At 38.5% G+C, this 26,154-nt stretch overlaps 1 protein-coding gene and 1 pseudogene across 8 annotated transcripts in view; both read right to left on the reverse strand.

Annotated features, from left to right (window-relative positions):
• The window catches only part of ANKS1B (ankyrin repeat and sterile alpha motif domain containing 1B), a gene marked incomplete at both ends in the record, with an annotated part of 1,159,914 nt that overhangs the window by 1,089,532 nt on the left and 44,228 nt on the right, over window positions 1-26,154 (reverse strand). The window lies entirely within an intron of this gene.
• Window positions 11,748-12,492, reverse strand: LOC309829358 (vomeronasal type-1 receptor 1-like; annotated as a pseudogene). The gene has a single exon. The product of its transcript is annotated as a vomeronasal type-1 receptor 1-like (transcript).

Raw genomic sequence — 26,154 nt, forward strand, 5'->3', positions numbered from 1 at the left:
ATTGCTTAGGACACCAAGATGAACTGCTCATTATACAAATGTATAATTAACACTTACAGACTTTGACATCACACTACCAATACTGTATCAGCAAGGCCTAACCTGACCTATGTGAAACAGCACCCTCATTACTTTATTTCTTTACCCTACCTCACTTTTCTTCATAACATTTATCATCACCTAATATAGTAATTTTATCTATTTTTCTTTCCCCTTTAAAAAGATGAGCTCCATGAGAACATAGTATTTGTTTTGTTGTATCCTCAACACCTAGAATAAATGTCATTGAAGGTCATGACAAAGGGTGGGAGGGTGGTTGGAGGAAGGCTGACACTAGCACGAAATAAGACAAAGAAAATAAATACAACCCTGTATGGATAGAAAACTGGAGCTAGGAGCTCAAAAGAATGTAAATGAAATCCCCAGGGGCCAAAAAAAAAAAAAAAAAAGATGAAATTGCTAACCAGAGCAATAAACTCGGGAGCTTACCTGCAATTGCCTTGGGGAGGTTTTCCAGTTAGGTAACCAGTGGTTTGGGTTTTTACAGCATTTGACCAGATGAGATCCAAATCTCTGTAGAAAGTTAGTACCTTCAAACGGCTACCTGATTGGGTATCACTAGCATACAAGAAAATGAAAAGAAACTTGCCTCAGCCTGGGCTCTGGGAAGAATGAAAAAAATCTTCCTGAGAATTCTTAACTATGACCTACTCTCAACTCTTTCAGCTTTAAATTTATACTATCTACATGGTCCAAGAATCCTAAGTGCCAAAATCAAAATAAGCATTGGTTCTGGGGTGTGCTAGTTATCAATTTATTGTGTCTTAGCTCCAAATCCACCCTTCTTTGTCCTGCTTTGTAATGCTGGGTCTAGACTCTATAAACATTTCTCCTGTACCTCATGGCACAATGTTAAGCTTTGTCAAAAGAGTGTCCTGAGGGGCAAGCCTAATCAGCCCATTAAGAAAAAGGTAAATGATTCCAAACAAACTGATTTGACCTGTTGAATAAAAGAAAACAGACAAGATTTTTGTGAAAACCTAATACAAACTTAATACACAGAATTCTCACCTAACAGGCACTCTTTTCTCCCAATGGTAAAGCTGACTTTAATTTTTCAGATACTGAAATACTCCCTAATGATATCTAACATTCAAATAAATTTTCAGCTACATCGTTAACTCAACAGATGTATTTTTGAAGATTTATAACTTCATATCTACATGGATGGCTTTTAAGCGGCTTTTTAGGTCAGTACACTCCAGTTTCATTTATCATAAGGTTGGTTGTTTATATACGCCATTTCACATTCCAAATATCTTCCCATTTTACAGAATGATAAAGTGTTATGTGTGTTTTGGCTACAATAAGAATGAAAAACATTCAGAAAAACCAGGCTTGCCAATTTATATATTTAATGCTTATCAGTATAATTTTAATTTGCTCTTTATTAGAACTGTTTAGTACAAAACACACCCCACCCCATATTCTAGCATGTAGCACCTTGTGATGTCTCATCTTATATGTCAACTTCACTGTGCCATGGGGTGCCCAGAGATTTGGTCAAACGTTATTCTGGGTGTTTCTGGGAGGATGCTTTTGAAAGAGATTAACATGTAAATCAGTACACTGCGTAAAGCAGATTGCTCTCCTTAATGTGGGTGGGCCTCATCCAATCAGTTGAAGGCCTGAATAAAACAAAAGGGCTTACCCTCCCCCAGGTAACAGAGAATTCCACCTGCTTGCCTGCCTTCAAACAGAAACATCAGTTTTTTTCCTGCTTTTGACTCAAACAGAAACACTGACTCTTCCTGGGTCAACCCTGCTGGTCTTCACACTGGAACTACACCATCAGCTCTCCTGGGTCTCCAGCTTGCTGACTCACCTTTCAGATTTGGGGACTTGTCAGCCTCCATGATCATGTAAGCCAATTCCTTATACTTAAATTTATTTTATATATATATGTGTGTGTGCATGTATATATATAATCATGCTACTGATTCTGCTTCTCTGGAGAGCCCTGACTAATACATAACCCAAATGACCTCCTAGTGACTCCTGCTAAAGCATCCCTCCTAAACAGCTCCACACACTACAGACCTTTCCCTTTCTTCCCTATCTCAAAAGTTATTGTGTTTATTGTCCCCTTTCCTCATCTCCCCCAACCCCCCATCCCACCACCTACTGGAAATATTCCTATCCCATCTCTGTAATTATGTAGTTAGAATATGAACTGGCATCTTCTTGAAAATCCTTCCTACTCTCTAGGCCACTGCTGCTTGGCTAATGGGGAGGGAGGGACATGTGATCCAAGCTGGGCCTATAAAAAGCCACACCTATATATGAGATTTTTTTTTTTTTTAGTTTAGAAACTGAAAGAGAGTTGACTAAAGTCCCTTTCTACCAGCAGCCATGTGCAGTAATCAGGCCTAAGACAACAAAGTAGACACACTGAGGCAGAAGCAAGAGCTGAAAAAAGAGCCCTGCTGATGATACCCAACGCCCTTGTCCCAATCTTTCCTTAAGCTTAGCCTCACCTTGCCTCTCTCTGTCTCAGTCACATCAGTAAATAAAGTCCCTTTTGGCCTAAACTGATTATGAATTAGGTTTCAGTCAGTTGGAACCAAAGAAGACACAATAAATCCCTACTGTGTGCAAATCATCATGGAAATTTATGTAACTGAACTAACAATCAAACTAACTTCAAGTGGTTTCTATAATCACTTGATAAATTTCCATAAATTGATATTATTCAAAATAGGGACTTCCCTGGTGGTGCAATGGTTAAGAATCCACCTGCCAATGCAGGAGACACGGGTATGATCCCTAGTCTGGGAGGATCCCACATGCCGCAGAGCAACTAAGCCCGTGTGCCACAACTACTGAGCCTGCGCTCTAGAGTCTGCAAGCCACAACTACTGAGCCCACGTGCCACAACTACTGAAGGCCACACGCCTAGAGCCCGTGCTCTGCAACAAGAGAAGCCACCACAATGAGAAGCCTGCACACCGTAACGAAGAGTAGCCCCCACTCACCGCAACTAGAGAAAGTCTGCGTGCAGTAATGAAGACCCAACTCAGCCAAGAATAAATAAATAAATTTTTAAAAAATATATATATAATACTATAATCAAAAATTCTATAAAGTACTATACTCAATGAAGCTTCAAGAAAACCATATATATTTACAAAATGAGGTCATCAATAAATATCTTCTTGGTATCTAAAGTTTTAAGTTTAGTATTTTCTTAAACTCAGTTGGATGAGGGCTGAAATTTATTATTTTCTTACAAACCACGGAATCCCTGTTACAGAGAACACATTTAATTATGAAGTAGCTATTAATACACAAGTCATATGAAAAATAAACTAGTCCCAAATTTCCTCTTCAACAAAATCAGTGTTATCCTATGAAACAGGAAAGATGAGGGCTTCCATAACGAAATTCAGAGATAAACACACAATCTTCAGTACTCAAATTCAATCAAATTCAGTCTCTAACCATCCACTAACTTATAAATCTGCTAACAATGGTTTTAATAGCTGTTATCTAATATCATTATCCCTATATATTTTCCTGAATGATGTGCTAAGCAGCACAACTGTGAATAAAGAGAGCATGAAAGAGAAGAAGGAAACACACATATGCACTTTAAAAACAAACTTGATAAGAACTTAGTCATGAGGGGTTTTTAATCCCATCAGGATCATAGTTCCGGGTAACTTTTCTTTTGCACTCATTCTAATTTCACCAATTAGGAAAGGGAATCAGATACTCTGCGAATGGCTAAGAGAGGAAAAGGAAGCGTGGAAGTAGTTAATACTTTTAATAAGGTAATTAAAACAACTAGATGCTAAGAATTAAATAAGTTAGTAAAAGCTTTAACAAAATATAAGTCTCCAGAATCATGTTCATCAATTAGAAAAGTTAGGTTTTCTACAGTTTTAATTTTTTAGAATTGCAGAAAATGTTATTAGCTTCATTTATCCAACAGCATCATGAGAACAGATACTTAATATTCAGTTCAAAGAACATTTTCACAAATTCTTATATAAACTGAAAACCCCTTATCCTTTGCAATGTTCCCAATTCCATCCCCCATAAGGCCCCTCACACAATAACCACTCTGTCAAGAGAGTAGCAGAGGAATTACCAGAGAAGATAGAAAGGGTGTCTGCTAATAATAACATCGTATTCAGAAATATTTATCCATGTGGTTCTTCTAATCCAGTAAACATGTCTTAAAGTTACGAGTCTCTGGCATTTTGGCACCCTAACAGTGAAATGTTCAGAAAGGTTTTGAGTCCGTATTAAGGAAAGCATTTTAATCAAAGTGTCTGTCAAAATGAGTTTTGAGTTAATATAAGTAACATCAAATGAAAGGTTTGGTGGGAAAGATTAGAATCAGTAGGTCTTAAATACTTAGGTACCTCAGGAGATTAATATAAGAAGGAAAAAGACATGGATTCTTCACACATTTCACAATGAAGAAGAGAGGATAAATTGAGAGAATAAATACTATGTTAGTTTTGTATACATAGGAAGGAGGACACATATACATATATACTTGCCTATGTATAGAAACTCTACAGAAGGATACATGGAAAAACTGAGAAGAAAGGTTGCCTCTGGACCAGAGGACCAGGGGACTGGTGAACTGGGCTAAAAACACTTACTTTTCATTATACGTTCTTTCAAAAGAATATTTTGAAATATTCTTTCCAAATATTTGGAATATTTGAATATATGTATTTCTTATTCAAATCAATAAACAAATTTAAAACAAAAAGCATAAACCATGAATACAAATAACTCTAACGCAAGTAAAATACGTAAGTTACATGACAAAGACACAAAGTACACTGCAGATTTAGGGGACAGAGAGATGACATTCATCTCTGGAAATACAGAAATGTCAACAAGGCAATGGCACATGAGATGAGCCATAAATGATGGCTAGAACAGATATATAAAAGAAATCATTCCAGGGAAGAGAATACCTGAGTATAGATACAAAGTCGGGAAGAGATGGAGCATGTTTAGGAAAGTGTTAATGTAGATACTCAGGCCATATATAAGGTACCATATTATTTTTCTATGGCTGCATAACAAATTACTACCTAGTCAACACAAATTTATCATTTCACAGTTTCAGTGGTCAGGAATCTGGGTTAACTGGGTCCTCTGCTCAGGATCTCACTAGGCTGAAATCAGTGTCTGTCAGGGCTATGGTTTCATCTAGAGTGTGAGATCCTCTTCCAAGATCACTGGTTGTTGGCAGAATTCAGTTCCTTGCAATTGTAAGACTGACCCCCACTCTCTTGCTGACTGTCAGCCAGGAGCCACACTCAGCTCCTAGATGCCACCCACAATTCCTTGCCATGTGGTCCCCTCAATAGGCCCTCTAATGCTTCCAAGGTTTGAACTCTTTAACTGCAGGAAAAACCCAATCCCTTTTAAAGGCTCAAGTGATTGCATCTGGCCGGCTTTTGATTAAAGTTGACTGATTTGTAACCTAATCACAGGTGTGATGACTCATATTCAAAAGTTCTGCCCAAACAAAAATGAAAAGGATTATACAGGAGGCACTCAAAAGAAGAGGATTATTCCAGACATGTATGGCAGAGGATAAGAATCTTGGAGGACATCTTAGATTCTGCCTACCATACATGGTAATAGAAGATAAAAATAAAATTCTCCAGAGCTTTACCAAAATGCAACTAAATAGTTTTCCCTACTCTTTTTCTGTTCCCGAAGACAGACACTGCTTCTTGTAAAATGTATATGCATAATTACAGTTGCAGCTGAAGACCTCCCCACATTTGGTAACTGTACATTCTTTGATTATTCATGGTAGTCATTTATTATAGCCATGTTTAATAACTGGGAATATCTGCCTCTCTCTCACATTCAATATGAACCATTCCTACCTCTGACTATGCTATTCCTGCCTGGTTTGTCTGCTACAATAATATTGACTTATTAAGGTCCTCCCTCATTCCACAAAGACCTAAAGTCTTTGCTGTATATTTTTCCCTCTATTGTTGGCCCTTATTTTTCTGGCCTTGTGTTAGTTCATGCTACAAAATCATTTTTTGGTATTCTATAGTTATCTAGCCTCCACCTTTTCTATCCAAGGAAAAAGAACTGCAAACAGCATGGCTTTGCAAAATGTCTGCCTAGGACCATAAGGATAATTAAGTATACACATAATTAATATGTCTACAGTGCTGAATATGATTCTTTAGGAGCACAAGTCTCAGAGTTAGAAATACTCACTTCTCCTTTGATCTGGCAGGTCATATTTTTCTCATAGACAAAAATAAAAAGCACTTGCTAGTTTTACCTGCTGATTTGGAAAGCAAATGTTATGTTGATAGACAAAGAAACAAAACACTATGAAAAGAAGGCCACCTTATATAGCTGTTAATCTCTCATAACAATGTTTTGGAAGATTTCAGATCTTCAACTACTATCATTGCTATATTGATTTAACAAGGTAATCTGTATTCTCCAACTTTAAATAGAGCACTAGTATAGCTTCTTCTGAGAAAAGGGGAATTTATTAAAAATTACTGTTTGATGGTAGAGATGATAAAACAGACATTTCTAGCAATAATTAAAATTTTAATAGTCTTAGTTCATAAACAACGGCTTTCAACTTGCAGAGTCAAGACTGTCAAGCCAAGTACAGGAGATTCCACTTTCTTTGATAGTAGTTTTATAGCATAATAGTTAATTAAGCCTACAAATACCCACTGAGTCTCTACTAAATATAAGACACTATCTAGTAGCTGGGTGATGGTGAAGACCAAAAGATTCAGGATGAGTCAAACATGAACCCTGCCTTCAAGTTAGTTATAATAGGTGAAAAGAAAATCCTGAGTGCAAGATCAACCCAATTTCCTTTTCCCTTCTGTAGCAGACACTCTTAAGATGACCCATGATCCTCAACTCTTAGTAATCCTGCCCTTGAATGTGGGCAGGGACTTGTTTCCAACCCAAAGAATTTGGTAAAGGTGACAGGATGTAAGTGATGGACCTGTATGTGATTATGTTATGTAAGATTGTAGCACCCATCTTTTTTTTTTTTTTTAACCATTTCTTTAATTGAAGTATAGTTACTTTACAATGTTGTATTAACTTCAGGTGTAGAGCAAAGTGATTCATTTTTATATATATTCTTTTTCAGAGTCTCTTCCATTATAGGTTATTACAAGATATTGAATATAGTTCCCTGGGCTATACAGTAGGTCCCTGTCATTTACCTATTTTATATATAGTAATGTGTATATGTTAATCCCAAACTCCTAATTTATCTCTCCCCACCCCCTGCTATCCCCTCTGGTAAACATAAGTTTGTTTTCTATGTCTGTGAGTCTATTTGTTTTGTAAATAAGTTCATTTATATCATTTTTTTTAGATTCCACATATAAGTGATATCATATGATATTTGTCTTTGTCCGACATACTTCACTTAATATGATAATCTCTAGGTCCATACATGTTGCTGCAAATGGCATTATTTCATTCTTTTTTATGACTAAGTAGTATTCCATTGTGTAATATATACCAACATCTTCTTTATCCATTCATCTGTCGATGGACACTTCAGTTGCATCCGTGTCTTGGCTATTATAAACACTGCTGCTATGAATAGTGGGGTGCATGTATCTTTTCAAATTATAGTTTTCTCCAGATATATACCCAGGAGTGGGATTGCTGGATAATATGGTAACTCTATTTTTAGTTTTTTAAGGAACCTCCACACTGTTCTCCATAGTGGCTGTATCAATTTACATTCCCATCAACAGTGTAGGAGGGTTCCTTTTTCTCCACACCCTCTCCAGCATTTACTATTTGTAGTCTTTTTAACGATGGCCATTCTGATAAGTGTGAGTTGATAACTCACTGTAGTTTTGATTTACATTTCTCTAACAATTAGCGATGTTGAACATCTTTTCATGTGCCTGTTGGCCATCTATATGTCTTCTTTGGAGAAATATCTATTTAGATCTTCTGCCCATTTTCTGATTGGGTTGTTTGGTTTTTTTTATATGAAGCTGTATGAATTGTCTTTATGGTTTGGAAATTAATCCCTTGTCAGTAACATCATTTGTAAACATTTTCTCCCAGTCTGTATGTTGTCTTTTCATTTTGTTTATGGTTTCCTTTGCTGTGTAGCACCCATCTTGAAGGAGACTCTCTCCTTTGCTGGTTTTGAGGAAGTTAGTGGCCATGGTGGTATGCCATGTGACCTAGGAATTGCAGGAGGCTTCTAGGACTTGAAGCTGACCCCTGGCTGACAGCCAGCATGAAAGTGAAACCCTGAGTCCTACAACCAGAAGGAACCAACAACCTCAGTAAGCTTGGAAACAGTGCCTTTCCGAGTCAGGCTTCAGTTGAGAACTATGTCCTGGCAAACACCTCAAGTGAAGCTTTTTGAGACCTTCAGCAGAGGACTCTGGTAAGCCATACCTAGACTCCTGGCCCACAGAAACTGTGAGACATGCATGTTGTCTTAAAGCACTAAATTTAATTGTTAGTGAGCAATAGCTAACACTACACCTTCATTCTTACATTATTCAAGTTGTCTACATATCATAAGAGGTAAATAAATGCAAGCATTCTAAACATCAGATCACCACTGGCAATATGAAACCCCCAGTCTACACGTAAGAATCAGTCACACACTCATACGCTTTGTAAGATTCAAGCTCCAATTTGTTGCCAATATTGCCAAAACGGCTGGTTACCTGATTCAACAGATCAAAAACTAAAGATGAGCTGCATATTCTTACCTTATACATCCTCAGAAAGCAAGCAGTTTCCATTTCCTGAGTAAATTATCAAAATGAGCCACCAGGCCCATTAAGTATCTGAAAATCTGAAGGATCAAGGGGCACCACAGAAGTTGGTAGAGAAGACAAGTTTCAGGTGTACAAGAAAACTGTCACTCCCACTTAGTCAAAGAAAGTAAAAATACATATCTCCTAGTAAAATACAGCTATTTTCTTTCGTATCTAAAAGCCATCTTGGGGAGGTTCAAGATGGCGGAAGAGTAAAACGCGGAGATCACCTTCCTCCCCACAAATACATCAGAAATACATCTACATGTGGAAGAACTCCTACAGAACACCTACTGAACGCTGGCAGAAGAATTCAGACCTCCCAAAAGGCAAGAAACTCCCCACGTACCAGGGTAGGGCCAAAAAGAAAAAAGAAAAAACAGAGACAAAAGAATAGGGACAGAACCTGCACCTCTGGGAGGGATTTGTGAAGGAGGAAAGGTTTTCACACACTAGGAAGCCCCTTCGCAGGTGGAGACTGCGGGGGGCGGAGGGGGGAAGCTTCGGAGCCGCGGAGGAGAGCACAGCAACAGGGGTGCGGAAGGCAAAGCGGAGAGATTCCCGCACAGAGGATCGGTGCCGACAGGCACTCACGAGCCCAAGAGGCTTTTCTGCTCACCTGCCGGGACGGGCGGGGGCTGGGAGCTGAGGCTCGGGCTTCGGTCGGAGCGCAGGGAGAGGACTGGGGTTGGTGGCGTGAACACAGCCTGAAGGGGGCTAGTGTGCCACGGCTAGCCAGGAGGGAGTCCAGGAAAAAGTCTGGAGCTGCCGAAGAGGCAAGAGACTTTTTCTTGCCTCTTTGTTTCCTGGTGCGCGAGGAGAGAGGATTAAGAGTGATGCTTAAACGACCTCCAGAGACAGGCACTAGCCACGGCTATCAGCGTGGACTCCAGACACGGGAATGAGATGCTAAGGCTGCTGCTGCCGCCACCAAGAAGCCTGTGTGCAAGCACAGGTCACTCTCCACACCTCCTCTCCCGGGAGCCTGTGCAGCCCTCCATGGCCAGGGTCCCGTGATCCAGGGACAACTTCCCCAGGAGAACACACAGCGCGCGCCTCAGGCTGGTGCATCGTCACGCCGGCTTTTGCATCGTCACGCCGGCTTTTGCCGCCGCCGCAGGCTGGCCCCGCCCTCCGTACCCCTCCCTCCCCCCGCCCTGAGTGAGCCACAGAGCCCCTGAAGCAGCTGCTACTTTAACCCCGTCCTGTCTGAGTGGGGGAACAGACGCCCTCAGGCAACCTACACGCAGAGGCGGGGCCAAATCCAAAGCTGAACGCCAGGAGCTGTGTGAACAAAGAAGAGAAAGGGAAATTTCTCCCAGCAGCCTCAGGAGCAGCGGATTAAATCTCCACAATCCACTTGATGTACCCTGCACCTGTGGAATACCTGAATAGACAATGAGTCATCCCAAATTGAGAAGGTGGACACTGGGAGCAACGATATATATTTTTTTTTTTTTTTTTTTCCCTTTCTCTCTTTTTGTGAGTGTGTATGCGTATGCTTCTGTGTGTGATTTTTGTCTGTATAGCTTTGCTTTTACCATTTGTCCTAGGGTTCTGTCTGTCCATTTGTTTTTTGTTTTTTTGTGTGTCTGTAGTTTTTAGAGCTTCTTATCATTGCTGATTTTGTTTTTTGGTTTGGTTGCTTTCTTCTTTCTTTCTTTCTACTTTTTATTACTTTTTAAATTGTTTTTAATAGCTATCTTTTTTTATTTGAATAACTTTATTTTATCTTTTATTTCATTTCATTTCATTTTATCTTCTTTCTTTCTTTCTTTCTTTTCTTCTCCCTTTTATTCTCAGCCGTGTGGATGACAGGCTCTTGGTACTCCAGCCAGGCATCAGGGCTGTGCCTCTGAGGTGGGAGAGCCAAGTTCAGGACATTGGTCCACCAGAGCCCTCCCAGCTCCATGTAATATCAAACAGTGAAAATCTCTCAGAGATCTCCATCAATGCCAAGACCCAGCTCCATTCAACACCCAGCAAGCTACAGTGATGGACACCTTATGCCAAACAACTAGCAAGACAGGAACACAGCCCCACCCATTAGCAGAGAGGCTGCCTAAAATCATAATAAGGTGACAGACACCCCAAAACACACCACCAGAGGTGGACCTGCCCACCAGAAAGACAAGATCCAGCCTCATCCACCAGAACACAGGCACTAGTCCCCTCCACCAGGAAGCCTACACAACCCACTGAACGGACCTTAGCCACTGGGGGCCAACACCAAAAACAATGGGAAGGAGAGATGGGGACGACGACGCTGCTTGCGGGGAGTAACCGTGCCGACTCCGACCCAATCGCTGGACTGTCGCCACTCCGCTCCGTGCAAAGGCTCCGATGGTGGCGCCTGCGCTGACGGACGCACCTCAGGGCAGTGTAACCTTTGAGGATGTGGCCATGTACTTCTCCTGGGAGGAATGCTGTCTTCTTGATGAGGTTCAGATACACCTGTACCTTGATGTCATGCTGAAGAACTTTGCAGTTGTATGCATGCTGCGAGACATGGGTTCCAGCCCTGGTCTGGGAAGATCCCACATGCTGCAGAGCAACTAAGCCCATGCGCCACAACTACTGAGCCTGCACTCTAGAACCCACGAGCCACAACTACTGAGCCCGCGTGCCACAACTACTGAGTCCCGTGTGCCTAGACCCTGTTCTCCACAACAAGAGAAGCCACTGCAATGAGAAGCCCGAGCACCACAATGAAGAGTAGCTGCCACTCGCCACAACTAGAGAAAGCCTGTGTGCAGCAATGAAGACCCAATGCAGAGAAAAATAAATAATAAATAAAAAATAAATAAATTTAAAACAAATTGAGGTCCAGAGCTCTCAAGTGGCTGAACTCGGAAGGAGTAGATCCCAAAATTTCCCTTAAAAAAAAAATTAATTGATTCACTGCAGAAATAAGAAGACATAAATGTTTAACAATATTAGGAAAATAATTTTTTTGGAGCAGAAATCATAAAAGAACCTAGAGACACCAGTGTCACTGCTGATGAGCACAAAGGGACTGAAAGCTGGGAAATCTGGAGCTAGTAGCACAAATGTTTCCATCAGCTACTGGCCTGGATTTACAATTACAGTAAGATGGAAGAGAGACAGTAAAAAGAGATGAAGAAACTCACCAGGATAAGGATGGTGCATGTGGCTCTGGCCACGTGGGGAGGTCTGGGGTAAAGTCTGTTGCTGTGGATGTATTGGGCTCGCTGCTTGTATCTGTGCAGAACAAATATCATGCACCCACTAGTCCAGATCTTGAAACCCAAACAACATCCAGGGGATAAAATATGAATGCATGTAATAAGCTGAGATTTCTGTCTGACGTGGCTGAAAAACAGTATGTAAAAATGTTTTTCACACATTTGTGCTGTTTCCAGGACCAATCACATTCATAGGAATATAGACATTTACCAACAGCTGAAGGAACCAGAAAAGGGAAGTAAAGAAGCCAATGTGTTTGGGGGGATTGAATTCTGAAGTCCATCCACCAAGAGGTTCTGGGGCAAAACTTAATAGCCAGGAAGCCACTCAGAAGGCAGGCAGTGCTGAGAGAAAGCCCTGTGGCCACTCTTTGTAAATACAAGACAAATGTACACCCAACATTATAGAGGGAGTGTTTCAATCCAAAAGCTGTCATTGTCTGTGGGATCCCTCTGGAGCAAAGAGCCAAGTCGTTGTTGAGGAGGCTAATAAAATAGTCTTGTCCAGGCTTCAGAGACAACAATAGGCTTTTGACTAAACAAAGACTCTGAAAGAGCTACACATCGAGCTGCTAGACTACATGCAGGTCACCAGAAACGGTGCTAGTCAGTCTTGGGAGCCAACAGAAAAAGAACGGAGTAAGTCACAAAGCTTCCTGGGACTTGGGAATCTGGCCAGTTCCCGGAATTCAGCGAACATTCTGAGACTTACAACTAAAGTATCAAAACATTTGCGATAATAGCCAGAGCTGCATACTTGCACGCAAGCTGATGACTATCAGCTTGTGGCTTGGTGTGAAAAACATGACTCCTTTGGGCAGCACTCTGAAGCCCCAGAAGTCTGTGGGGTGGACTCACCGCACAGGACCTTCCCAACTGGGACTCCAGATTGCTGTTCAAGGGAATTCGTAGCTGCCACTTGGATCTGGAAGTAGGTGTCGGCCCAATTCGGCAATGTATGCTCTGTTTAATACTCTGTTAATATTATTCCTCTCCCTCTAATGATTGTATATTGAAATTTATATACTCTGTTAATATTCTTATTCCTTTCCCTCTAATGACTGTATACTGAAGTTAAGTTAAATCACTTTCTATTAAAGATTTGGTTGAAGCTGTTAAAAAAGAAACAAAACAAAACAATGGGAACTACAAACCTGCAGCCTGCAAAAAGGAGACCCCAAACACAGTAAGTTAAGCAAAATGAGAAGACAGAGAAACACACAGCAGATAAAGGAGCAAGGTAAAAACCCACCAGACGTAACAAATGAAGAGGAAATAAGCAGGCTACCTGAAAAAGAATTCAGAATAATGATAGTAAAGATGATCCAAAATCTTGGAAATAGAATGGAGAAAATACAATAAACGCTTAACAAGGACCTAGAAGAACTAAAGAGCAAAAAAACAGTGATGAACAACACAATAAATGAAATTTAAAATTCTCTAGAAGGGATCAATAGCAGAATAACTAAGGCAGAAGAATGGATAAGTGACCTGGAAGATAAAATAGTGGAAATAACTACTGCAGAGCAGAAAAAAGAAAAAAGAATGAAAAGAATTGAGGACAGTCTCAGAGACCTCAGGGAAAACACTAAACACACCAGCATTCGAATTATAGGGGTCCCAGAAGAAGAAGAGAAAAAGAAAGGAACTGAGAAAATACTTGAAGAGATTATAGTTGAAAACTTCCCTAATATGGGAAAGAAAATAGTAATCAAGTCCAGGAAGCACAGGGAGTCCCACACAGGATAAAACCAAGGAGAAACACGCCAAGACACATATTACTCAAACTATCAAAAATTAAATACACAGAAAAATATTAAAAGCAGCAATGGCAAAACAACAAATAACATACAAGGGAATCCCCATAAGGTTAACAGCTGACCTTTCAGCAGAAACTCTGCAAGCCAGAAGGGAGTGGCAGGACATATTTAAAGTGATGAAAGGGAGAAACCTACAACCAAGATTACCGAGCAAGGATCTTATTCAGATATGACGGAGACATTAAAACCTTTACAGACAAGCAAAACCAAAGAGAATTAAGCACCACCAAACCAGATTTACAACAAATGCTAAAGGAACTTCTCTAGGCAGGAAACACAAGAGAAGGAAAAGACCTACAATAACAAACCCAAAACAATTAAGAAAATGGTAACAGGGACATACATATCGACATTTACCTTAAATGTAAATGGATTAAATGCTCCAACTAAAAGACACAGACAAGCCGAATGTATACAGATTCAAGACCCATATATATGCTGTCTACAAGAGACTCACTTCAGACATAGGGACACATAAAGACTGAAAGTGAGGGGATGGAAAAAGATATTCCATGCAAATGGAAATCAAAAGAAAGCTGGAGTAGCAATTCTCATATCAGACAAAATAGACTGTAAAACAAAGACTGTTACAAGAGACAATGAAAGACACCACATAATGATCAAGGGATCAATCCAAGAAGTATAATAATTGTAAATATTTATGCACCCAACATAGAAGCACTGCAATACATAAGGCAAATGCTAACAGCCATAAAAGGGGAAATCAACAGTAACACAATCATAGTAGGGGACTTTTAACACCCCACTTTCACCAATGGACAGATCATCCAAAATGAAAATAAGGAAACACAAGCTTTAAATGACACATTAAACAAGATGGACTTAATTGATATTTATAGGACATTCCATCCAAAACAACAGAATACACTATCTTCTCTAGCGCTCATGGAACATTCTCCAGGAGAGATCATATCTTGGGACACAAATCAAGCCTTGGTAAATTTAAGGAAATTGAAATCGTATCAAGTATCTTTTCCGACCACAGTGCTATGAGACTAGATATCAATTACAGGAAAAAATATGTAAAAAGTACAAACACATGGAGGCTAAACAATACACTACTTAATAACTAAGAGATCACTGAAGAAATCAAAACATACCTAGAAACAAATGACAATGAAAACACAACAACCCAAAACCTATGGGATGCAGCAAAGGCAGTTCTAAGAGGGAAGTTTATATCAATACAATCCTAGCTCAAGAAACAAGAAACATCTCAAATAAACAACCTAACTTTATACCTAAAGCAAGTAGAGAAAGAAGAACAAAAAATCCCCAAAGTTAACAGAAGGAAAGAAATCGTAAAGATCAGATCAGAAATAAATGAAAAAGAAATGAAGGAAACAATAGCAAACGTCAATAAAACTAAAAGCTGGTTCTTTGAGAAGATAAACAAGATGGAAAAACCATTAGCCAGACTCATCAAGAAAAAAACAGAAGACTCAAATCAGCAGAATTAGAAATGAAAAAGGAGAAGCAACAACTGACACTGCAGAAATACTAAGGATCATGAGAGATTACTACAAGCAACTATATGCCAATAAAATGGACAACCTGGAAGAAATGGACAAATTCTAAGAAAAGCTCAACCTTCCAAGACTCAACCGGGAAGAAATATAAAATATAAACAGACCAATCACAAGCACAGAAATTCTGACTGTGATTAAAAATCTTTCAACAAACAAAAGCCCAAGACCAGATGGCTTCACAGGCGAATTCTATCAAACATTTAGAGAACAGCTAACACGTATCTTTCTCAAACTCTTCCAAAATATACCAGAGGGAGGAACACTCCCAAGCTCATTCTATGAGGCCACCATCACCCTGATAACAAAACCAGACAAAGATGTCACAAAGAAAGAAAACTATAGGCGAATATCACTGATGAACATAGATGCAAAAATCCTCAACAAAATACTAGCAAACAGAATCCAACAGCACATTAAAAGGATCATACACAATGATCAAGTGGGGTTTATCCCAGGAATGCAAGGATTCTTCAATATACGCAAATCAATCAATGTGATACACCATATTAACAAATTGAAGGAGAAAAAGCACATGATCATTTCAATAGATGCAGAGAAAGCTTTTGACAGAATTCAACACCAATTTATGATAAAAACCCTCCAGAAACTGGGCATAGAGGGAACTTAACTCAACATAATAAAGGCCATATCTGACAAACCCAGAGCAAACATCATTCTCAATGGAAACCATTTCCACTAAGATCAGGAAAAAGATAAGGCTGTCCACTCTCACCACTATTATTCAACATAATTTTGGAAGATTTAGCGACAGCAGTCAGAGAAGAAAAAGAAATAAAAGGAATCCAAATCAGAAAAGAAGAAGTAAAGCTGTCACTGTTTGCAGATGACATGATAATATACATAGAGAATCCTAAAGATGCTACCAGAAAACTACTAGAGCTAATCAATGAATTTGGTAAAGTAGCAGGATACAAAATTAAGGCACAGAATTCTCTTGCATTCCTATACACTAATGATGAAAAATTTGAAAGTGAAATTAAGAAAACACTCCCAATTAACACTGCAACAAAAAGAATAAAATACCTAGGAATAAACCTCCCTAGGGGACCAAAGACCTGTATTCAGAAAATTATAGGGCACTGATGAAAGAAATTAAAGATACAAATAGACGGAGAGATATACCATGTTGTTGGATTGGAAGAATCAACATTGTGAAAATGACTATACCACCCAAAGCAATCTACAGATTCAATGCAATCTCTATCAAATTACCAATGGCATTTTTCACAGAACTAGAACAAAAAATTTCACAATTTTTCTGGAAACACAAAAGATCCCGAATAGCCAAATCAATCTCGAGAATGAAAAACGGAGCTGGAGGAATCTGGCTCCCTGACTTCAGACTATACTACAAAGCTACAGTAGTCAAGACAGTATGGTACTGGCACAGAAACAGAAATATAGATCAATGGAACAGGATAGAAAGCCCAGAGATAAACCCATACACATATGGTCACCTTATCTTTGATAAAGGAGGCAAGAATATACAATGGAGAAAAGACAGCCCCTTCAATAAGTGGTGCTGGGGAAACTGGACAGCTACAGGTAAAAGAATGAAATTAGAACACTCCCTAACACCATACAGAAAAATAAACTGAAAATGGATTAAAGACCTAAATTTAAGGCCAGACACCATCAAACTCTTAGAGGAAAACATAGGCAGAACACTGTATGATATAAATCACAGCAAGATCCTTTTTGACGCACCTCCTAGAGAAATGGAAATAAAAACAAAAATAAATGGGACCTAATGAAACTGCAAAGCTTTTGCATAGCAAAGGAAACCATAAACAAGACCAAAAGAAAATCCTCAGAATGGGAGAAAATATTTGCAAATGAAGCAACAGACAAAGGATTAATCTCCAAAATTTACAAGTAGCTCATGCAGCTCAATATCAAAAAAACAAACAACCCAATCCAAAATTGGTCTGAAAACCTAAACAGACATTTCTCCAAAGAAGATATACAGATTGCCAACAAACACATGAAAGAATGCTCAACATCATTAATCATTAGAGAAACGCAAATCAAAACTACAATGAGATATCATCTCACACCAGTCATAATGGCCATCATCAAAAAATCTAGAAACAATAAATGCTAGAGAGAGTGTGGAGAAAAGGGAACGCTCTTGCACTGTTGGTGGGAATGTAAACTGATACAGCCACTATGGAGAACAGTATGGAGGTTCCTTAAAAAACTAAAAATAGAGCTACCATATGCCCCAGCAATCCCACTACTGGGCATATACCCTGAGAAAACCATAATTCAAAAGAGTCATGTACCACAATGTTCACTGCAGCTCTATTTACAATAGCCAGGATATGGAAGCAACCTAAGTGTCCATCGACAGATGAATGGGTAAAGAAGATGTGGCACATATATACAATGGAATATTACTCAATCATAAAAAGAAAGAAACTGAATTATTTATAGTGAGGTGGATGGACCTAGAGTCTGTCATACAGAGTGAAGTAAGTCAGAAAGAGAAAAACAAAGACGGTATGGTAACACATATATATGGAATGTAAAAAAAAAAAAAAATGGTCATGAAGATCCTAAGGGTAAGACGGGAATAAAAATGCAGACCTACGAGAGAATGGACCTGAGGACACAGGGAGGGAGAATGGTAAGCTGGGACAAAGTGAGAGAGTGGCATGGACATATATACACTACCAAATGTAAAATAGATAGCTAGTGGGAAGCAGCTGCATAGCACAGGGAGATCAGCTCAGTGCTTTCTGACCACCTAGAGGGGTAGGATATGGAGGGTGGGAGGGAGAGAGACGCAAGAGGGAAGATATATGGGGATATATGTATAACTGATTTACTTTGTTATAAAGCAGAAACTAACACACCATTGTAAAGCAATTATACTCCAATAAAGATGTTAAAAAATAAAATAAAAGCCATCTTTTTTCAGCTTTACTGAGGTATAACTGATAAATAAAATTATAATATTTAAAGTGTACAGCGTGATGATTTGATACACTTATACGTTGTAAAATTATTCCCACAATCAAGTTTAATTAACACATCTGTCACCTCACATATATACCTTTTTTTTAACCATCTTCTTTTAAATGACAATTAGCCCCTGCTTTGAGACACGCATTCATTATAAACAAACTAAAGTAAGCCTACATACCATCCGAAGGTTCTTACCATCACTCTTTCAGAAGTATCATGATCACAGGCTCATTGTAGCACAAATATTTCCATAAGAAACAGAAGTGATATATTTGCACAATTTTCTTAGGATCATAAATGTAACTAAAAAGAAACAATTAAAAAGATTTATTTTTTTAATTATTCGACAGTGAGTAAGATAAAAAGTACTCGGCTGTCACTGTATTTATTTAATGCTCACTTTTTAAAGAATAAGTTCATTTATTTACTTGTAAAACACAAAATGTGGGACAAATACATGCTTAGAGTAATGTAGTTTTCTCCGTTGTAAAAGAAGATACACTACGTTATTTCATTTAATTTTTCTATGCATAGGAAAAGTGCATCAATAACCTATTTCCAAATGGGCAGCTAATTAAATTAACTTTTATTGCATATTTAAGAGAGTTATTTTAATTTCCTTTAATTATACACAGTAAAAAAAAAGGCTTTTTGCAAGTCACTAACAGTTGAAAAGTACTTTCATTGACAATTTAGGTAGATAAACTATTCACAGCTCTCTGAGAAAATCATTCCTGTAATATTAGTAAATGCATAATCACATTTCCAAAACTAAGGAAATAAAAGCAAAATCATTGGAAAGAATATATATTTACTCTAAATAAATTTTGAGCACATGCCTAGAGATAAGTGTGCAAAGCATAACTCAACTATGCTCCAACAGTACCTGGAGGTATCTCTTTCTGGATGCCATTTGTGAACATCTGGGTCAGTCCTATGGCTAAAACAACAGTGTCCTAAATAGGGCGTAAGAATAAATGAAATGCACAATAATGTAAACTAACATATCTCCTGGATACAAAGAGACACTAAATGTTACAATGTTTAAAACCAACATACAGGGGCCCAAAACAAAACAAAAATATTATAAGGCTTTTGGCAAAAATGGAAAAAAATGCCGAGTAAATTAAGGATAACCTACAGATCTCTATTCTTGCCTCAGTCAGGGACAAGAGTCACATACTGGTCTCTCACCTACTACTTCTAGTTATGAGCAATACCTGATGAACCAAATTCATGAACATCTATCTCACAGTACAAAACAAACAGCGTGGCTTCATCCTAAAATGGTTATTCTATCCTATTTGCTGGAATTCCTTTAAGAGGCCTCTGGATCTCTGCACCAATAATTGACTTAGTCATTGATCTCTGCTACTACGACATACAATAATATGTGTGGCCAGTATGCCCCAAGACTGCACCCTGACCTGCACTAAGCATCTCACATATGCAACAGAATGACCTATATATGCCCTGTATTACATAGAACAGAGGTTTACAAACTTTTTCTGTGAAGTGCCATATAGTAAATATTTTAGGTTTTGCAGGCCATATAGTCTCTGCGAGAGCTATCCAATATCATAGCATAAAAGCAGCCATAGACAATACTTAAATGAATGGGTAGGGCTACATTCAACTAAAATGTTATTTACAAAAACCAAACTACAGGCTGGATTTGGACCACAGCCCATAGTTTGCCAACCCCTGACAGGAAATCTCAGAGGACCCCACACCTCAAATCTTTCTCAAGTCTAACAAGCAGCTGAAAAACGTACCTTTGGTAGAGAAGAGAAGAAAGCCCAGTAATTTTTATTCTGCCTTTAAAATACCAAGAGCATATACTAGGTCAGACCTAAGGACTTGTGTGACTCTCTGAATGAATAAACTAAAACATTACGGTAGATGACAAGTGATGAAGAGTGAAGATGGTGAATAAATTAAACCAACAACAAATAGTTATTGAAAATCATTAGAACCACAGAAATTCTTTCTGGCCTAAAAATGTTACATTTTTTTCCTGCCAATATTTATTAATACATACCCTTCCCTCTCCTACTTTTTCACTCCTTCTATTGCTTACCTTGTGTGAAGACAGATAAAACAAGCAGCTGATGGTAGTAATAGCTTCCAACTAGTCTCCCTGCTTCCAAGAATGAACTATCTAAAACACAATTCTGTTTCACTTATAATAAATTGCCAGCTTAGCTATGGTTAAGTCTATGGACTCTTGGATCAGAGAGAACTGCATGTGAGTCTAGACTCTATCATTTACTAGCTGTGTGACCATGGTCAAGTTATTTAACCTCTCCAAGTTTCCCTTCCTTATCTACAGAATGGTTATAAAATAGTAAAAAACAATTCATAAAGTTGTGGTAGGGAGTAAATAATGTAATTCACATAAAGTGTTTATCAAAATACCTGATACATTAAAATCATTCAATAAGTGTGTGCTATGATTATGGTAACTGTGGAAGGTTTAAATCAGTCTGCAAATTCTTTGACACTCCTCCCATTGAGAGGTAGGATCTATGTACCCTCCCCTTGAATCAGTCAGCCTTGGTAAGTTGCTTGTAACTATGAGAATGCAACAGAGCTGATATTTTGTAATTGCTGAGGCTAGGTCAGAAAAGGCCATACAGCTTTACCTGGTTCTCTTGAAACACTCACTTTGAGGTCACATAAGAAATCCAAGTACCTTGACATTGCCATGTTGGAGAGACCACATGTAAGCACTCCAATCAACAGTTCAGCTTAGCACCCACATGACAACATCTGCTGCCAGTGTGTGAGTAAGCCGTCTTGTCAATCAACCCAGTTGAGCCTTCAGATGTCCACAGTCACAGCCAAGATCTGACTACAACCATCTAACCCACAAAATTGTGATCAAAGCAAAATGTTATTTTAAACAATTAAGTTGGGGTAATTTGGAAGGCAGTAGTAGCAACAAAAACAGAATTTTAGTACTAGAAATGCTCTAACAAAAATCTAAAACATGTAGCATTGGCCAGGTCCCTCAGTAGCCTTACAAGGAACCCCAAGATAAAGATGGACCAGGCTTGCAGAGGTTTATGGTTGTGATTTTGTCTAAAGGAGCAAACAACATCCACAGAAAGAGCACAAAACTTCTAAGGGAACTGTATTAACAAAAGTATTCCCAGCTTAAAACTGGACAGCTACATGTAAAAGAATGAAATTAGAACATTCTCTAACACCATATTCAAAATGAACTCAAAATGGATTAGAGACCTAAATGTAAGACTGGACACTATAAAACTCCTAGAGGAAAACGTAGAACACTATTTGACATAAATCAAAGCAATATTTTTTTGGATCCCTCTCCTAAAGTAAAGGAAATAAAAACAAAAATAAACAAATGGGACCTAATTAAACTTAAAAGCTTTTGCACAGCAAAGGAAATTATCAACAAAATGAAAAGACAACCTACTGAATGGAAGAAAATATTTGCAAATGATGTGACTGATAAGAAATTAATATCCCATAAATAGACAGCTCATACAAATCAACATGACAAAAACAAACCACCTGATTAAAAAATGGGCAGAAGAACTGAATTGACATTTTTCCAAAGAGGAAATGTAGATGGCCAACAGGCACATGAAAAGATGCTCAACATCGCTAATCAGGGAAATGCCAATCAAAACCATAATGAGGTATCACCTCACACCTGTCACAATGACTATCATCAAAAAGAACACAGATAATAGAGTCACAGATGTAGAAAACAAACTTACGGTTACCGTGGGGGAGAGGGGTGGGAGAGATAAATTGGGATATTGGGATTAACATATACACACTACTATATATAAAATAGATAACTAATAAGGATCTACTGTATAGCACAGGGAACTCTACTCAATATACTCTGTAATGGCCTATATAGGAAAAGAATCTATAGAAGAGTGGATATACGTATAACTGATTCACTTTGCTATACAGCAGAAACACAACATTGCAAATCAACTGTACTCCAATAAAAATTTTTAAAAAAAAGAACACAGATAATAAATGTTAGCGAGGATGTGGAGAAAAGGGAACCCTTGTACACTTGGTGGGGATGTAAACTGGTAGAGCCACTGTGGAAAAGAGTATGGAGGTTTCTCAAAAAACTAAAAATAGAACTACCATATGACCCCGAAATTCCACTCCTGGGTATATAGCTGAAAAAAAACAAAACACTAATTCAAATGTTCACAGCAGCATTATTTATAATTGCCAAGACATGGAAACAACCTAAGTGTCCACCAACATATGAATGGATAAAGAAGATGAGATACACACACACACAAAGGAATACTACTGAGCCATAAAAGAATGAAATTTTGCCATTTGCAGCAACATGGATGGACTTGGAGGGCATTATGCTAAGTGAAATAAGTCAGACAGAGAAAGATAAATACTGTATGATATCACTTATATGTGCAATCTAAAAAATACAACAAACTAGTGAATATAACATACAAGAAGCAGACTCATAGATATAGAGAACAAACTTTGGTGGTTACCAGTGGTAGTGGAGAGGAGAAATATATGGGTGAGGGAGTAGCAGGTACAAACTATTGGGTATAAGATAGGTTCAAGGATGTATTATACAACACAGGGAATACAACCAATATTTTGTAATAACCGTAAGTGGAAAGTAACCTTTAAAAATTGTATAAAAGTGGGGACTTCCCTGGCAGTCCAGTGGTTAAGACTGCGCTTCCACTGCAGGGCGCACAGGTTCAATCCCTGGTCGGGGAACTAGGATCCCGCATGCCACGCAGCACGGCCAAAAAAAAAAAATGTATAAAATTGAAATTTTAAAAAATAGTATTCCAAGCTTAAACTGAAATGTATGGAAAAAGTACAAAATGTAAAGAGGGCTTTGGACACCCAACCTTCTATGAGTAAGAGGTAAGCTGAGAAATCGATCCAACTGTAAAAACCATTTCTTAAGGAAAAGAAAGAATGATTCAGAAGGCAGAATCAAGAACCCAAAGAGCAGAACCAAGAGCAACAGGGAATGCTTTCTAATGAGCAGTACTGACCCCTAATCAAGAAAATGGCAACACATGCCCAGCTGGATTTCAAAACTGCTACATACCATTCATTTCTCCCCTTTTTAGAATGGGAGTGTCTATCATGGTTATCCTATTCCCTGCATCATTACTGTATAGTGGCTATGTGGGGAGGGAGAACTTACCTTTTTGGTTCACAGGAATCATACCTGAGGAACTGCACATTAGGAACCTCATGTGCACATGGAGTTGATTTAGATGATTAGATCCTGAGCTCCTACCAGAACATATAAGCCTTTGGAGTGGAGGAGGACTTGAGAGGGAATGAATTTTGCATTTGCGAGGATTATAAATAATTTTGTGGCCAGAGGAAAGACTGTGGTGGTTTTAAAACATGTCTGCAAATTTTTTGACACTTCTCCCATCAAGAGGTAAGGTCTATGCCCCCAACCTTTGAATCCAGGCCAACTTTAGTGACTAGCTTGTAACAATAAAAGGCAGCAGCAGTGACACTATTATAACTTCCAAGGCTTGGTCAGGAAAGGCCATGAAGTATATGTTTGATTCTCTTCAGATACTTGCTCTAAGCAAAGCCTGCCTCCATGTAAAAACACCATGCTGGAGAGGACACATGTAGTTGCTCTGACGAGTAGCAAAGCTGAGTGCCCACCAACAGCCAGCATCAACACCAGCCATGTGAGTGAGCCACATCAGATATCAAGCCCACTTGAACCTTCATACTGCTTTAGCCCCAGGGACATCAATTACAACTGAGAGACCCCAAACAAGGACTGCCCACTGGACAGATAACTGCCCAGCAAAAACTTACTGACCCATTAAAAATATGAGTAATATAAAATAGTTGTTTTGATTTATAAGTTTAATATAATTTGTTAGACAACAACAGTAAGGAAAGCAATAATGATGTGTCACTCTCCTTCAGTGACTTTTCCTTATTCTTAGAATAAAGTCAAATTCTTTTGATATAATTTACATGGTCCCACACGATCTGGTCCACCTACCTTGTTGCTTAGCCAGTAGTCTTAGCTTAGAAGTCACTTCTTCCAAAAAGTCTTCCTTTTAACATTCAAGTATGGGGTAGGGACCCTTTCTAAGCGTTCCTACAGTATTCTCTACTTTTTCTATCATAGCACTTGCTATGCTACATATTTACTTACGTTATCTCTCAGTAAATTCCACATCCACTACAGGCTGGAATCACTCTATTGCCCAACATCATGCCAATACTCAGTGCACATGGTAATCATTCATACAGCTGTGTTAATTATTGAATGAATAACAATCTCATAGGCTAGAAAAAATAGAAATAAGTCTAATAACAAACAAGACAGACTAGAATATGATAGTAATGTAGATATAAACAATATACCATTTAAGAAAGGGGATGGGAAGACCTCTCTGAAGGGAGAATTTCATTGAGATAACTGGCCCAGAATCAAGATAGGAAAGTTTATTTTTAAAGGATTAAACTTTAAAATTTAAAGGATATCTAAAATTTAAAAAATAGCTAATGCTCAGCTCCCATAAGCACAATAATTTGTTTATAAGTCTAGTTTTATACCAGCTCAAAGCAATTTGAAAATGTCTCGGATTAAAATTTGTTTTGAGATCTACTATTTAAACTAGGTCTACCTCCCAGAATGTTATAATCAACTCAAAAACCTGTTCCAAACATACTGATTTTCATTAAAGGTCATGAAACTGTTTTTAAAATCCATGTTTTATAAGTACCTGACTTCCTGATTAATACCCGACAGCAGTTTGCTAAATGAATAAATGAATGTAAGAGAGAGTAAATGGCTTTGTCATAGATAATATTCCCTTCCTTGCCCTAGAAGCACTATTACTTTAAATGAATTACTAAAGCTCTGGCAAAACCAGACACAAAAGTACTACCATAAAAGAAAAACCTAGCAAATTAGAGTTCATTAAAATTATAACTTCTATACATCAAAAGACACCACTAAAAAGCAGAAAACCAACTACAGATAGGTAGAAGACATTCACAATACATATATTAAAGAGCTCCTATAAATCCGTAAGACAACCCAATAAAAATTAGGCAAAAGACTTTGTGGGAAGTTGTAAAATATAGCTACAAATGCTTCCTATTCTGGCAAGTAGACCCCTTTGCAACATGACATAGCTGTTCCTCCAATGAAGAAGTGAGGTCTATTCCCCCATACCATGAATCTGGGCTGGTCATAATTTACATTCATAAAATAATGTAGGGGAAGTATGTTACATAACTTCCAAGGCTTGGTCTTAAGAGATCTTGCAGCTTCCACTTTTCCTTCTTGGAACAATGCCCTGAGACTGTCATGTAAAGAAGCTGTACTAGCTTAGTGGAGAATGAGAGGTCACAGGGAAGAAACCCAAGGTGTCCTAGCCACAGACAATACCAATTGACAGACAAGTAAGTGAGGCCATCTTGGGCCTTCCAGCCCAAGAGTCTCCCCCCCCACCCCCCCCAGTTGTATGCAGTTGCAGGAATGAGGCCAAACAAAACCAGGAGAGGAACTTCCCAGTCAACCCATATAATTGTGAAAAATAATAAACTGTTGTTGGTTTAAGCAGCAATAAATAACTGAAACAGACATGATAGGTACTTCATAAAAGAGGATATCCAAATGACCAATAAGTATATGTAAAGGTGTTCAACATTATCACTTATCAGGGAAATGCAAAGTAAAATACAA

The sequence above is a fragment of the Grampus griseus genome (assembly GCF_964374135.1).
Source record: "Grampus griseus genome assembly, chromosome: 11".
In the NCBI taxonomy this organism is placed as follows: Eukaryota; Metazoa; Chordata; class Mammalia; order Artiodactyla; family Delphinidae; genus Grampus; species Grampus griseus.